This window comes from Centruroides sculpturatus, unplaced genomic scaffold (genome assembly GCF_000671375.1).
Source record: "Centruroides sculpturatus isolate CEXI.00-Female unplaced genomic scaffold, Cexi_2.0 scaffold982, whole genome shotgun sequence".
Classification (NCBI taxonomy): Eukaryota; Metazoa; Arthropoda; class Arachnida; order Scorpiones; family Buthidae; genus Centruroides; species Centruroides sculpturatus.
This window is the reverse complement of record NW_019385200.1, coordinates 163,125-180,382: the sequence shown is the minus strand read 5'-3', so window position 1 is coordinate 180,382 and position 17,258 is coordinate 163,125.

Sequence of the window (17,258 nt, the reverse complement as noted above, 5' to 3'; positions counted from 1 at the left end):
AGGAGTGAAGCGACCATCTTACCGCGTAATTGCAGGCAGAAGAAATAGTCTTTTTAAAGAGACACCCGCCGACCAATATTGTAGCCCAACGGGTTACTCGGTAAACGAAATCCGAATTTTACCTCCGCCTTCCCAAGCCCGTCGGGGCGCCAAATGTTATTTGCGAATCAATCTCGGAGACGTTCTCCGGAGACGGCGGCCTTCTCCTCCCCCCCGACCCGTTACCGGCCACCCGCCGTCCGAAGGGAGGGACGACGGTTCTCGGAGTGGAAAAGGGGCGGGAGTCGGAAAGGCGGCGGTCCCGACGGAAGAGCCAGCCATCCGGTCAAATTAGGGAGAGAGAGAGGAACGTTTAGCGCGGCGACGGAGTCCGGGAAAAACCGTTTATCGGGCGCTTTCCCGGACAAATAAAGAGATAATAGATTAACCGAATAACCCGAAAGGATAATAGACTACGAAACGACGCGACAGATGGTCCGACGACGTCACCACTTATCGGCGACGGGGTGGAACCGGGTGGATTGGGCCGGAGGTAATTGCCCGGATTATCGGAGGCGCGAGGTGGCGGGCGGGCCGAGGGAAGCGGAAAAAATAAATTAGCCCGAAGTGGGGAGACGTTAGACGATAATCCCGCTTTTAATCGTCGCCTTCAAAGGCAATTTCCACCCGGCCGCGGGAGAAATCTAATAGAAAAATCACCGCCGCGCCGGTTTTCCCGGCGGAAAAGGCCCGGCCCTACCGAAAAAAACCAATTTATACCAGGAAAAGTCGAGAAAAAGAGGGCGTGGAAAGAAACCGGGCGGGGCAACCGATAGCGGAAGAAAAACTGGCGGAAGTTTAGTGACAAATTTCTCGATAAGATTCCGCGCCAGAGTCCGAAGCTAAGTTTTTGCGGTAATTTCGCCGACCACCCCTTCTTAAACCGCCTTCCGGGGCGGGCCGGTGGCAAATAGGAAAAAACATTCGTTTCTCTGATTAATTAATTTACGTTGGGTATTTTTAACCCAAAATTTTCGGAGGGTGGATCGAATATCAATCACGTAAAGAGGGAAACGTGGCTTCCGACCGAGAGGCTTCTATCGTCGGCAGCGCCTTCGTATTCCGCGCGAATTGGTGCCACTCTCCGAAACTAACCGAGGTCGGGCGGTGGGAACGTATTTTAATCCGATTTACGTGAGGTAAAAGGCGCGTTTTAATAGTTTGGCCCGGAAAAGTGCTTTGGGTGGCCGGTTACGGGTCCGAGGCCGGGGTGGAAGGAGGGAGAAGAGGCCGTCGATCGACGGGAAACTTCCTCGGCAGATGTATTCGTCGGACGTCTTCGATTTTACAAATGTCGGATGCGATTGGACTAGACGGCGCTCGGCTTTAGGGTAACGCCCGCGAGAAAAAAGACCGATCGCCAGTGGTGGCGGATAGAAATTTTAAACCCGAGGATGCGCCGGTCGCGATTTTCGGTGACGGAGGGTAAACGGAACCTCCTCCTCCCTTCTGCCGATGAAACCGAAGGGCGTGGCGCCTGCCGAATCGATTCTAAAGCCACGTTGGTTTTGCTTAAGGAAAGAAGAACGGGAGGGGAAAGCGGTCGGGCCGCCGGGCGGAAGGCGACTGCCGGAAGTGGAGGCGGGAAATTCTAACCCAGCTAAGGGCAACGGTGGAGGTAGAAAAAATTATAAAAATATCCCAGCTTCCCCTTTCGGCCAAAAGATGGCGCGGGCGTAGCGCTTCGACCGACGCCGTTTCTCGTTTTTCGTGGATGGGAGGGGTGGGCCGCCGGGAGACGGCCTTCCGACGGGCCCAGTTATTTAGGAACGGAGCTTAAAAGGCAAAGCCCGAGAATTTGTGACGCGGCGGGCCCGATAAAACCGGAAGATCGGGCTCTACAAAGGCTAAAAATGAGAGGAATAATCATTTTTTATAAACTTCTGGTCAGGGTAAAGGGCGCGGGCCTAGCCAATTGTCCGGTGGCCGGTTTCGCCGCCTTCGGATCCGAACGAAACCGTTGGCCGCGACGCACGACGGGGCGAAGAGCGAGAAAGCGGAGGAAAAATGCGGAGACGAAAAGGTAAAAGTTGCGGAGGAGGTCTTTATCGCTCCCGACTTTGGCGTCGTGGTTCGCCGGTAAAACCGGAGTGACTTCCGGCAGACGGCGGAGGCGGTTTATAAGAAATACGACGAACGGACCTCCGTTTTCGTATTTACGTGTATTGGGTAATTGCCGAGGCGGCCGACGAGTAGAGCCATTTTTAAATAGGAAGATATTTGTCCCATTCGCTCCCGGTTATCTTTTTACACCAATTTAACCCGGAAAGATTAGCGACCCAAATTCGTCGCCGCTTACAGGTACCCAAGTTTTGGCAAGTTTCTTCCTGGCAATATTCTTTTCGTCTTATTACGGAACCCGTACCCCGGCTCGGAATATACCCGATCGGATAAAAATTTTGTTCCGTTTGACCGCTGGATTTGAGAAAAACGGGAAAGAAACGAGCGCGAGCGACTGATTTGGAAGTAACGCCGGCCAATATCTTTCCTACTTTAAGGAAGAGACGGAAAAGAAACCGAGATGACGGCGGTTACCCTCGGAGGATTCGCGCGGAAACAAAACTTTGATAAAGAATATAGGTTAGAGCCTTAATGCCACAGCAATATAAATCATTTAGGATAGCATCTTCTTGCCAATTGTTCTTTACGGCTGCGTTAACTGGGGCGAGGCAATCAATGGGGTTCACCCTAGGCGAAGAATTACTGCCGCCCAGCGGAAGGAGCTTCTCATGATTATTATTATTTTTTATTGATTTAACCAGATTACTAAGGCATACCGGACGACTGCTACTGTTAACCTTCGAGTCGTTGTCCGCTGCCCTTCAATCGACAAAGTAATCAACCGCCATCGACAAGTTTGGAACCTAAGGTAGGGAAATAACGTTGTATCCTATGGCGAGATCATCTCAGCGGATATAATTGAGAAGCAGATTCATTTTAGCCAATCACAAAACCCCAGTGTTCCTCTTCCAAACGTTGAAGATTTTACAGATACCGATCCTCCGTTTAGCATCTTCACAGACGGTTCTGGAATTGACGAGCAAAAAGGCTGTAGCTTTGTCTGTTATATAGACAACGGCGAGGTGTTCAGTAAGCAGTATCCCCTGGATCATTTGTATTCTGTTTTCCAGGCGGAACTTTTTGCAATAACTCAAACTATTAAATGTGTAATGACACCTATACAGGGTATAATATCACAATTACCTCTGACAGTGCCTCTGCGCTAAATCTTATCAAAAGCAACAGCCTCCATCCTATGATTGCCGAGGTACACAAGCAGTTACGTGAATATGAGAACCGTTACTCATTAAAGTGGACTCAAGCTCGTGACGGAACCTCGCTGGAAATGAGAGGGCAGACGCCCTCGCCAAAGAAGCGGCTAGAAATGATTCCCCCCTTTCTCCTATAATAGAATTCCTCTTAAGAAAGTGAAGAAATTATTATTCAAAGATCTTTTTACCGACTGGCAACACGAATGGGAGGAAGACAATCATACCACCATATACAGCTTCTTCCCAGATATTCAACAGCATCTTCTCAACAATTGGATTAAAAACGATCATTATAGCGTACAATTTTATACAAATCGTGGCAAGTTTAACTCACATAAACGCAGGTTTTCCATTGAAATTGTAACAACTGGTCCCTATTGTAATAAAATCGATGGGAGCCACCATTACATCTTCGAATGCCCTATAACCGAGACCTAGCGACACGAACTTAAATTAACTGTTATCGAGAACGGTGGTAGCTGGCCTCGTCAACCCTGGGAACTTCTTAACACGCAAGAAATGTACGATCTCTTTCAAAGGCTTATTAAGAAATACTTCCTGGTTACGACCGTCAGGTAGGAGCTGCTGCAACCGGGTCGGTTGCTCTACCAACTCTTTGCAACTTTTTCATGTAAACCTTGTACAGTACATATTTTCCACTTGGGGTTTCCGCATATACCCATTGTAATCAGACTAGCTGTTGTGACTTCTTCTCATGCCAAGCTCTAGGCACGCTACAGGTAAGACAACATGTACTTTACTTGATTGTAAAAGTTTTACTCTCTGTTAACTCTCTTTACTTCGTGTTCGGTTTTACGCGAATTCCTGTAAATCACACAATTGAATGTTTTCTCTACCCATGTACAAAACCTGTTGTTCCGTCACTTCTGATCTTTGCCCGATAATGCATAAGCGGAATCAGGCTATGTGTGTTTAATTCATTAATAAAGATATTGAGTTGAGAGGAGGGATTCGCAAAGACGCGCTTGTTCGTGCCGTTCGTTTCTCCACGTTTTCGCTAGAATTTATCAGGGTTTTTCTTCTTTGTTATACATAATCGGAATTCGTGTTTGAAGATCCCTGGATTGACGCGCATATTATTCGGATCGAGCCAATATTTAGGATTCTTTCAGACTTGATATGGTGATTCGTCGGACTTTCTGAGCTCCGTTCGGTGGCACTTCTATTTTTTGACCCGCGTTTTCTTGACAGTGTTATAACGGTTTTTTCTCACGACTTTGTCAAACCGCCGCTGTTTTGGTGGGGTTTTTTTTTGTTACTTTCCTTCTTATACTAGTGGGTACCTTGTACTTTGGGATATTTCCTCCGTAGTAAAAGAGAGCGTACCTCTCACTTATTCTCAAAAACAGGCAGAAGCCCCTTGTTATGGACAAATCGACGAACATTTTCTCGCTGTCCGTTACGGGCAAAATGAGTGTCTTTTTTGGTACTTGGAGTCTGTTGCTTTTCTACAGCCCGTCAGTACGGTTTTCGGCGACAGCGTGAAACGAGGATGCTCTATTGCAGGGGTGGCCAACTTTTATGTACAGTAGATCTACTTTTTTATCTTAAAAATGTGTCGCGATCGACTTGTTGTCGTAGGGTTAGTCTAAGTGACGAGGGTTGGTGCGAAATACATACTATATTTAGATAGGTAAGAAAAGCCACAATTTAATTTAAAACACGAAGAAAAGGTACTTACATTGTAAACAGAATAAAAATTGAAACTCAACGTTGTCACTTTCGGGGACCACCACTTCACCCTTCCTCTTTCTACCGTTTCCCGACCACTCCTTCTGTCCCTCTTCCCACCTTATTTTTTGGTTTTACGATCCTTTGTCTACATTTTTTATTTCCCTTTTACGACTGTACGCAAATGAATATCATATGGACCGACAAAACCGCATCTGAGGGAGGACGCGGTGGTCCAATATCACTACATTTGCGTTTGCGCGTTACGTTCGGTTACAAGTGTAACACATTAATTCAAGACATCGCGAGCGATCGACCAAAATTGGCTTCGTGATCGACCGGTCGATCGCGATCGACTTGTTGGCCACCCCTGCTCTATTGGATTTGACTGCCAGAATATCTTTATGATCTGGGTGTTAGCCTAGAGGGTTTTGCTAACGCAGTCTCTTTCGTAAGATGAAATCGCGTGTAAATATTCAAAGGTTCAGACATTGTATTAAAATTTTCTGTTTTTCTATCCTCGTGTTTCACAAAATAGGTCTAGTTTGAACTCAGTCACAGTTTTTATTTTTACTACTAATATCACATATAGCCTGTTCTAATCTTCGATTCCTTTTGGGAATCAATTTCACTTTGTCAATTATCGTACAAGTCTTCCACATTTTCGACTTTCCCCCTTCTTTTCAACTGCACTACTACCGATGGCCGGAATTCCGAGCGATCGAGGTGGCAGCCTACCGCTCTGGGGACCCGAATCCGAACGGGTCGAAAAAATCCCCAGGAATTTTTCGGGGGATCCGACCGGATATTTCGGCCCCGTCCCTCACCAACCGACCGCTCCGTTGCGGGCCAGGCCGAACGAGTATTGGGTTGGCTAAAAGAGACCCTCTTAGTGTCCACAAGGCGGAAAGAGCATTACTACTTTCACATTGGTTGTTTACTGTCAAACGACGTGGATTGGCAAATGTTTTCACAATAGTCATTGTCCTTTTTATTTTTTATCCTAAATTATTTCTAATTTCTAGAACAATTGCCTAACCTCTAACCCTTCGACTTTAAGAACGACTGAAATTTCTCATACACCCAAAACAAAGTGTATGCACATTTTTCACTGAATGACCCAGCCGAGACCTATACGATAGGATAGGTCTCGGCTAGGTTATCCGGTGAAAACATCATCGTCTCCGCCTCTAATGTTTAAAAACGAAACTATTTTGAATCATTCTTGTGTGTTGTCAACAGTAAAGACGAATAGCAATAGAAAAACCAATTTGTTTTATCACAATCACTTGGCACTATTCATTCTTTTATTTTAATATTCGTTGATCAACGAATATTGAAATAAAAGAATGAATAGTGCCAAGTGATTGTTATTACGCTACATTACGTTTATAAAACAAAGATAGGACACGGTTTCAAAACATGGAAGAAAAAGCATTGCTTTCTTCCATGTTTCCAAATTGCAATTTGGCCATACGGAAGCTCAATATAAGTTTTCGTCTAATTCCACATGATAAACAGATGATTGTTCGGAAAATAAAATTCGTAGCAGCTCAAATATAACCGACAGAAAGAGTGAATTCGACTATTAACGAGTTATGCCGTCGATTTTAAAAGATTTTAAAAGATTTTTCCTTAAAGTTTCAGGAATTTTGTGTTGGACACGGGGCAGGATTTAAGCATTTTCAGGCCCTAAGCTGAACTCTGTGCGAGTTCCTTACCAACCGTTTACAATTTTAGAAGTCAATCATAAAAAGAAGAAATTAACATTAACATATTAATTAAATACTACACAAAATAAAAAGTAAAGTATATTTTGTTGGTTTGTGAAAAAAAATTTTATTACAAAATTTGAGTTTAATTTTCATTTTTGTCGAAATGTTTGAGGTACTTCGAAACTCGAGGCCCTAAGCAACAGCTTACGTAGCTTACTTGTAAATCCGGCCCTGATGGGACAGATGTCAAAGCACTCTTTTAAAAGTCACTAAGGCCTAGTCTACAATTTCTTAACATTCGATGCAGGTTGATCTCTACTTGAAATATACCGCCAGATTTCTAATCAGCGGAGGAAATAATGTTAACATTAGACCAGTGTATTTCTCTTCTGTCTTAGGAATTCAGAATGTTCCTCGTCAATCTGCTTCATGCTGCTGCTCGTGCTGCCATTCCCGGTGTGAGCTCTAATCATACTGACTATACGATCTATACTAATGGTTTCAAGAAAAAAGAAGACGCGGGTTGTGCTTTTGTGGCATACTAACTATATTTTTATTTATATATTTATTTATTTATTACGCATACTGGATACACTCCTTGATGCGGGGAGCAAAATCATCTCCCAAAAAGAACAAGACACTTAAATACAATAGGCATAAGATTACAATCAAAAATTATATATTACAATATTAATTTAAATATTAAGATTTAAAAATCAAATATAATACCGTAATTAGTTTAAGTTGTGGCATACAGTACGTTGATAATAGAAAAGTGTTCTCCTGATCTGACTTCCTGCATCCGGGCTGCACTGTGTATCAGGCTGAGCTCTTTACCATACACAGTGCCATTTGGTGATGCGAAAGGACTGCCGAGAGCCTTAATGCGAGTATTAACCTGACAGCTCCTTCGCTGTCCCGGGTCTTCAAAACGGAGGCATCTCGAGTCTTGTTGTCAAAAAGACTCTGGATATCGTCATCTTTTGTAGGAGCTGCTACTTTCTCGATTGAATTAGATATCCTTGGAAAAGAAAAGGCTGACACTGCTGCAACGACTGCTGCCGTTGCTGCCTTTTGTGTATGGTATCCTTCCACCAAAAACCGTGAAGGAACACATCTAGCAAATGAAGATTGGAGTTGGAAGTTTGAGTTGATATCATTAGCAACGTAACTTTATTTCAGACATCAAGGAGCAGTTTCTATCTAAACACGACCTCTTTAATTCCTATCTTTATAGCTTCTGGAAAAGAACATTGCGTTACATCCGACGTGCGAGTGATCCGACTGTGTCCGGCACTACATTTTTTACTATTCGATGCTGTCGAATATTAGACAGACTTTTAGCCAAACTTTTAGTATTTTACTCAATACAACTAATGTTTCCTGGCCTATTCTTTGAACCATCTCCTAAAAAACGAAGATGTGTTTCAATATTTAACTTAAACTTATTAAACTTTATAACATAAGGACAATAGTTTGATAGCTCCATTTCATTCGTGTGTAAAATCATCGTGACTGCTTTATATTTATCAACCGCTGTCCAGGGAGCAGGAGCGGGAATTGTTCCCTGCTCCCGCTCCCAATATTTTATTGTGTTGTTTTTTTTAGTTTAACTTGTTTTGTCTACTTTGTGTAATGTATTGATATATATTGTCCGTTTCCATCTGTCAATTAGCAGTTTTCCACTATTCAATTTTTCACTGTTGTATCTATGTTTCTGTTTTGTAATTCATTGTCTTCCACATTGTAACCTCTGTACTCTACCCGGTTATGCACAAGCGGTGAATGGAACGAATTAGAGGTAACGGTAAAGAAAAAAGAACGGAGGGATCCGGGAAAGAAAGAAACCTCGGACCACTGAAAATGCGCGTAAACGTTTTGATGGCCCGAACTTTGCTCCGCGCAACTTTTTTCGAAATCGGAGTCGCGGGTCGGTGTTTCGCTCTTCCACGACCGTTGGAAAGAAGCTGATGTCAAAAAAACGGGTTCCGGCACCTCTTCCAGGTCAGGCAGACGAGACGGGCCCGGCGGGTACGGCTCCACGGAGACTACTTCGAAAAAAGTAGTATCGACCCGGACCCAGCAATGAGTCGAAAATTCGCCTTCACTCTTTTTCGACTAGTCTCGTGAATTGGAATAATCCTCGAAGCTATGTAGTAATTTCTTCTTTTATCAGTTTGATATATTGCGCCATGCCCTCAATAAGCTAAATATTTAAAAAATTATCTGTTTTTTTTGGAAATAAATTAAATTCAAAAAACAGTACGGTACTTATGATAGTTAATTTTTTAAATTAAAATCCTATAAAAACCGATTCTACGTGTTAAAACGTTGTGTCTTATTATAGAATACAAGCGCTGTCCAGCACAAATCTGTACGAGCAATAAGAGTGAAAAATCATCATTAAACCTAAGCTCATTGCCCGTTGATATCTGATGCCTTTTTCACTATTTATTTCCATATCTCTCTATCCATTGACAATTTTCTCAATACCTGTACATTCGTTCCACACCACTTCTTCGCGTCATCAATCCATTCTCTGCATGGTCTGCCTTTTTTGTTAGATTCATCCATAATACCTTAGACTAGAGCAGTGTTTCTCAACCACTGTGCCGCGGCACTGCGAATACCCATACATAAGCGACGTAAGACAAGTAGTTCAATCGGTTCTATCTGCCTAGGGCGCGTTTGGAAATCGTAACCGGTATTATCGGTAACTGCCGGTAGTTACCGAGGCGTTTAGAAAATGTTACCCTAATAACCGAGTTTAAAAATCAGTTACGACATCATCGGTTGTCCAGCGGTACTTACCGAAGTAACCGTGTGTGCCGCCAAATTTTTAAATTATTAAAAGTGTACCGTGACGTGAAAAATATTGAGGATCACTGGACTAGAGTCTTAAGTTTTCTGTTTTCGTTCATTCTTGCGATGTGTCCAAACAGTTGAAATTTTCATTGTATGGTATTTTGTAAGAGATTCTTTTTCATATCTATTTTGTTATAAAGTTCTTTGTGTCTTTCTGCATCCATTCTATTTGTAAGATCTTTCTGTAACAGTGTCTTTCAAATGCTAATATCTTTCTTTCCACATCTTTTGTTATTTCCCGTGACTCACAGACATACAGCGTGCAGGAGAAGCGCAGGCGTTCAATACTTTTAATTTTGATTCAGTAAATGTCTCTTCAATCCGAAAAATTCTTTTCGATAGACTACCTCACAGCCAATTCAGGTTATAATTCCTTTTCTTGCTTTTTACACATGCATTTCGAGCTAGGTTAATTTTCAAGCTCTTCCTCAGTGCTTTTAAGAGTTTCCATGAGTTTCTAATATGCTTTTAATGGAAAAGAAACCTTGTAACAAGCAGTACATTTTTATGATGTAATAAGACACAAGTTCTTAAAGTAATTTAATTAGAAAAAAATCAGTAGCAAGCAGACCTTTTGTACGATACAAGATAAAAACCCTTTGAATAATTGCATACTCTGGTAAAAATATTGTAAACGAAACTAAAAGTACCGTATATGTGTGAAAAAAATTAGAAACTCATGGAAACTCTTAAAAGCACTGAGGAAGTTAACCTAGCTCGAAATGCATCTGTAAAAAGCAAGAAAAGGAATTATAACCTGAATTGGCTGTGAGGTAGTCTACCGAAAAGAATTTTTCGGATTGAAGAGACATTTACTGAATCAATATTACAAACAGCTAAACCATCGGAAAATTCAGAACTTTTAATTTTGTCTGCAAACTAATTGCTTTACTTATTAAAAATTACATTACAGATACTAAACATATCTTCATTACTCGCCCTGCCCAATCACCGGAAATAACTATTCCTCACTGCAGAGATGACCATTCTTTGTAGTACTCTGCACAAATATATAAAACGGTCTAAAATGTCCACAGGTGATAATCCCAATACAATTAAAAATAGATTTTACTTTTCCAGATTTTGTCCATTGCTTTTTTCCATGGATATTATAATCGCTATTTCTTTTTTTACAATCCAGATTATAGGTTAGTTTTCTTCCGAAATATGTAAAACTTATCCATCTATTGGGATGTTTCTTGTCGTGTTGTTATTACCATATATCATTGTCTTCGATTTTTTGCTATTGATAGACAGTCCATATCTTTTTTCCTTCTTCATTAAGCAGGTGTAATGTTTTCTCTAGTTGTTCTTCACTTTCTTCTATGATAACTATGCCATCTGCAAATCTCAGGTTATTGAATTTTACTCCGTGAACTGACGTTCCTTGCATCTCTTTCTTGCGTCGTCTTATCCAAAACTCTTTCTAAGAGACTTATGAAGATAGTTGGGAATATAGGATCTCTGTCTGGTGCCTCATTTTGGTTTGAACCAGTTCCCCACTTCCCCACACAATCTCACTGCCGCTTCTGCATTATCATTAATTAATACAACTTAGCAGGTTTGTTAGTTTATGATCCACTCAATTAGATTTTAACAATGTTTTTGGTCAATGCTGTCAAATGTCTTCTGAAAGTCCACAAAGCGGGAATATATGTTTTTCTGCTTTCTTCTTGCCTTTTCAACCAATAGCCGTAATGTTATTATCTGCTGCGTTGTACTTCTGTCTTTCCCGAAATCTATCTGTTCATCTGCTAAATGTTCTTCCATCAAACTACTTAGTCTATCTTTATACAGTAGATCCCCCTATAAAACCGTTTCCTATAGTTATGATTCCTATAAAAATTGTGGCAGTATCCGTACACAACGGTAAAAATAACTCCTATAATACGTAAAACGTCATCCAGCAGCCGNTGTAATACTATATATGCTCCCTATTTTCTCATCTTTTAGCTTTGAAATGTCTCTTTTCTTTCGGAAATGTTCATTAACTTTCCTCTTCAGTTTTATCTTTATGTTTGCAATGACTAAGCCGTGATCAGAATCTATGTGGGCTACCTGAAATGTTCGACACTGTCGAACTGATGTCGAGCATCTCCTTTGGATCGAAATCGTATCAATCATGTTTCTTGTCGTTTCATCACTTGATCTTCGTGTCAATTTTCTACAGTTCTTTTGCTATAATTTGGTGTAACAGATCATTAAACCAGATCGAGGGCAAATTCTAGCAGTCTTATCCTTCGTTCACGCTCCATACCCATACTTACCCATTACTCTTTCCCAACCTTCATTATTATTTCAAATCTCAGCATTCCAGTCACCTCCAATGATGATCACATCTCTCCGCTGTGTTTTCTTTATTATCACGCTTAGATCTTTATAGAAAAGTTCAATCTCATTTTCACTGCTATCTGAGATTACTGATATATTAAATTGCTTCGCTTGAAACCTTGCCATTATCAATCGTGCACTGGGTTGTATCCTAATAATGCTGCCCGCGCTCTTTTACTGAACAGAAATCCAACAACTCCTTCGTGCCTCGTGTCATTTCCTCACCAGATGACTTCACCACCATTCGGTTCTCTCGAAGCTGTCCAACGCATCTCTGAAAAGCCTAATACTTCGCATTTGGGGGATCTACTGTATTTAAGATCATCATCAGAATTTTCCTATGTGGCTTGTTACAGCAATCGTTCTATAATTTTTACACTCTAATATGTTGCCTTTCTTATATACAGTCGACCCCCTATAAGACAGTAGATACGTTCCATTCTTTAGGAATCCGATTTCTTACGAGTCCTTCCAATCACAGCCCGATACGTATGCACTTTACGGACTTTACGGCTGTTTGAAATGTTTTCTTTCATAAAATCAATCGATTCTAGGCTAATCCGACTCAATATTTCCAAAATACGTATATTTTTTTGGAAATAATCCGTATAAACTACGCTATAAACAAAAAATTGTAGGATTACCTACCGAGTGTACACAGTTCGACGTCGCCATTGCTCAAGCTTGTTTTCGTCGCGAAACAGCGCAGCAAACCGCGGCCGCGATTTCTGATGTTATTTTTCTGCGAAAACTTCGTTGAACTTTGGAGACATCATTAATAGAAATAGTTTTAATCGCCGTTGAATAAGGAATGTTTCTTTCACACGAAATGTATAAAATTACAGTACTGTATTAGACTTACGGTACCTAATTTACATACTGTACAGACGATAGTTCGCCTAAACTCTCTGTAGCGTAGCGCTAGACGGCGGAAAATATCTATATCTATATCTATATCTATATATATATATATATATATAAATGGACATGTATGTCCCTATATTTCACTTTTCCGCCAAAACTACACATCGCCATCAAGCGCCACGCTACGGAGAGATAGTAATCTCTCCGTAGCGCCGCGCTTGACGCGGAGTTTGGCTGCCCGATGACGTTTTACGTAATTATAGGAGTTTTACCGTTTTTTACGGATACCGTCGCAATTTTTTCGCTGTCTTATTGGAACCCGTTTTATAGGGGGTCTACTGTATTGCCACAAATACTGATTTTGCCCGTTCTTTAGGTATCCTTCCTCGATTCCATACCTCATTGCACACTTGATGTATCTCGTCAATTAAACTTTCTTCTCCACGATTAATCATTTCTCCTGTGATTTTGTCATTTCCGCGATTCTTATTGTTATTTTAACCGTTTCATTGCCCTTTCGACTTCCTCCCACATAATATCATTTTCATTTTCAACACTTGCTGGTAATATCTTCCTTAATTTATCTACAGTACTAGATTTTCTACTGCATCTGTATCTAACTTGTATAAGTTCAGAGCAATAATTTGTCCACCTCTGTAGGAATTCCACCCTGTCCACTAAAACCTCTTCTTTCTCATCTTCGATTGCCATTTGCTTTGGTTTCCATTTCTGGTTGACACTTTTGATCATCTTATATACTTCTCTGGTATTACATTCTTCGTAATATTTTCCTATGTTTCTGCACTGATCCACTAGTCATTTCGCTTTATCCATCCAAACTGCTTTTTTCACTTTATTGCACTTTACCTTATATCGTTTTTCCAACTCTTCAGAAATTTTTAAGTCTAAGAGCTCTTTTTCAGGGTGTCTTGTGTGATCCATTTCTTGTTGATTTTTTCTTCTTCTGCTCGATTGCTTTCCCTATTGCCTTTGTTATTTCTTCCATTCTTGTGTCTAGCTATTCCATCTTGTCTAGGTATTTTTCTTATTCTTAAATGTATTTATATACAGTATATGCTCCCTATTTTCTCATCTTTTAGCTTTGAAATGTCTCTTTTCTTTCGGAAATGTTCATTAACTTTCCTCTTCAGTTTTATCTTTATGTTTGCAATGACTAAGCCGTGATCAGAATCTATGTGGGCTACCTGAAATGTTCGACACTGTCGAACTGATGTCGAGCATCTCCTTTGGATCGAAATCGTATCAATCATGTTTCTTGTCGTTTCATCACTTGATCTTCGTGTCAATTTTCTACAGTTCTTTTGCTATAATTTGGTGTAACAGATCATTAAACCAGATCGAGGGCAAATTCTAGCAGTCTTATCCTTCGTTCACGCTCCATACCCATACTTACCCATTACTCTTTCCCAACCTTCATTATTATTTCAAATCTCAGCATTCCAGTCACCTCCAATGATGATCACATCTCTCCGCTGTGTTTTCTTTATTATCACGCTTAGATCTTTATAGAAAAGTTCAATCTCATTTTCACTGCTATCTGAGATTACTGATATATTAAATTGCTTCGCTTGAAACCTTGCCATTATCAATCGTGCACTGGGTTGTATCCTAATAATGCTGCCCGCGCTCTTTTACTGAACAGAAATCCAACAACTCCTTCGTGCCTCGTGTCATTTCCTCACCAGATGACTTCACCACCATTCGGTTCTCTCGAAGCTGTCCAACGCATCTCTGAAAAGCCTAATACATCGCATTTGATATCTGTCCACTTCCTTCCGAAGAAGCTCTAGTTTTCCGGGTGACCATAACGTTCCGACATTCCAAGTTCCTACTGAAAAGACTCGTGTTGCTGGATGAGGCTTTCTCGGTAGCCACTTTTTCGACCCAACCCCGATCGCTCGGTTAGTATCGCGGTTCTCGTTTATCGGGACGACGTCCAGTTATTTTGGATCTTTTATATTTTGCTTGTATCGACATCAGATTTCGTTCGTGTCGTTGCTTTACGGTTAGCGCATCGACACACGTCAAACCAACCCTCCTCCTCCTTTTTCCAGGTTTGGGACTGGCACGTTTTCTCTAGAGATTGCATGGCGGAGTTGTGAAAAACCAGATAAGATCCAATATCAGACAAATAAATGGATCACTAATTTATATATAATGCGAGTGACGAGACATGTACGCAAATATGTAAAAATACGAAAAAAAAGTTGTTTATGGCGTAAAGAAATCTTTTATTCAATGTGTGACGTACGGTGCGTGTAATGAAACGTAATAAATGGTTATAAAACAAGAATCTTTGAGTGATATGAAAAATACAGATAAATAACTTTTACGCTCGTAATGTTTGATTTGTGCGCGAAAACGTATAATAAACCATATAAATTCCATAAAGATTACAACAAGAGTTCGATATAACGAACGTCCACGGGACCGAAAAAATTGATCCGTTATAACGAAAGTCCATTTTATCGTCATTACCCGTTCGACTAACGACTCGTTCGTTACGTCGAAAAGTTCATTAATTAAGTCACTATACGGTAGAATCGCGTTATTGTCGCAGTTATAATTTGGCTACGTAAGTGCAACGGATACGTTTCAGTGCCATTTGGCACGAGCTTTACGTGAGACGTAAAGCTCCCGAGCTCTTTTGTAAAATCGAATAAAGTTGTACTCATCGTTAAAGGCCTGGAGCGATGGTGAATATCATATATATACCGCTATAATTCCAGAACAATTATAATCGATTTCGATAACGGACCGGGAGAAAGTATGTACAGTTGACGGATGTTTTATTGCGAACAAAGGTCGATTACGTAGTGGAGTTGTAAAATATGTAAGGCAGAATTTTATTAAACACGTAAAAACAAAATACGTATCTATAGGTAAATCTACAATATAAATCGAATTCTTTCGGTTTTCTATTGTAATCTGTGGCTCTTTACGCAACAAATCCACGAATCGTCGCTAGAAGAGAAAACAAAACCAAAACTGAAAGTTGACGTAATGTGAAAATCCTTGTCGAAAGAATGAATAAAAATGAATTTTAATTTGTTTTGTATTTAGTTTTTGTAAATAAAGTACATAAAATGACGACTATGACGAAATAAATATGCGACTAAAAACTCGGTAATGACGGAAGGACGACGGTCGGTCCGAGGGATCCGAAAATAGTTCGTTGCGGCTAATGAGTTTTCTTATAAATTTCCTTTACTTTTGGCCGGCCATCCGTAATAGCGCTACATCAATTAAATCGAGGTTTCTAATATCGAGATATTATTGATTTATTTCTAATAACGATAATAATATAGAATTAAACAATATGTCAAAGATATTTCTTACGAAGTGAAAAAAGGCTTGAAATGTCCGCCGAGACAAACTGTTGAAAAGTGGTCATTTTGACACAACGCGCCATTTTTTACGGTTTTATAATCTGGCCGAAATTTGAATTTTTTTCACAAAATTTTCCGTCTCGAACCGTCTTCTGTCGCGTTGGGGAAATCTGGCATTAAGAATACTGGTATCTGTTATTAAGGATTTCTTCAACGTTCCTACGCGGCTGCGAGGGTCGGCCGTCTAGTTTTCTTAAACGGATTTTACATTTTACCACGCGAAGTCGCGAAGCGACACCTGCGGCCGCGTCAACGGGACAATCAGTTAATCAATCGCTCCAAGGATACGACGAAGTTTATTAAAAGCCTGAACAATTTTCACACCCGGTCTACTAGCAACAACAGTTACGCTGACGAAAAATTTAGTTTGGCCTCAACCTTCTTGGATTTTCTTCCAAACCCGGTGATGGTGTTCCTTGTGCTCGGACCGGTCGTCCGCACGAACGAAATGTTTCGTTAATTCTTTGACGGTAGATTCTGCACGGTGTATACGGGTCTGTCGACTTAGTACCGACTACAGCCTTCGGGTATTTAAATCTATTTGAACCGAGTCGATGCCAGTGATTTTAATCGCTTTGTCGTCGCTACAAAAAGTCGTCGATATTAAAACGGCGGTATTCCGACGGCGCCGGCAACTGTGGGTAGCCGCGTTCCGCTCGAGTGGCCGTCGCTAGGCCACGGCGGCAACAGACGGAACGCGCGACGTTGTATCGTACGGTACGTGACCGGACAAACGGACGATTATTTTGTCGAAACTTCCGGTCGCAACTTCTCTCGATTCTTTTCTATCAACCAGGTGTGTTGACGCGTGGTCGCAACGGCGCGATCGAAGACAAACGCGTTTGCGGTATCAGAGTCGTAGATTCGTTATATATATTTGGGTACGTTTTAAAGCCTACCAAAAGTCTTCTCGCGCAATACTACTCCATCGAGTGAGTCGACGAACATCCTAAAATAAGCAAAACAATTTTCGTGGTTACCACATATTTTACGAAATTGCCCCTTTCCAGCTTACCGGTCTACCCACCGTTGAATCCGATATCAAATTTGTATTCTTTTCTCACCGAGCC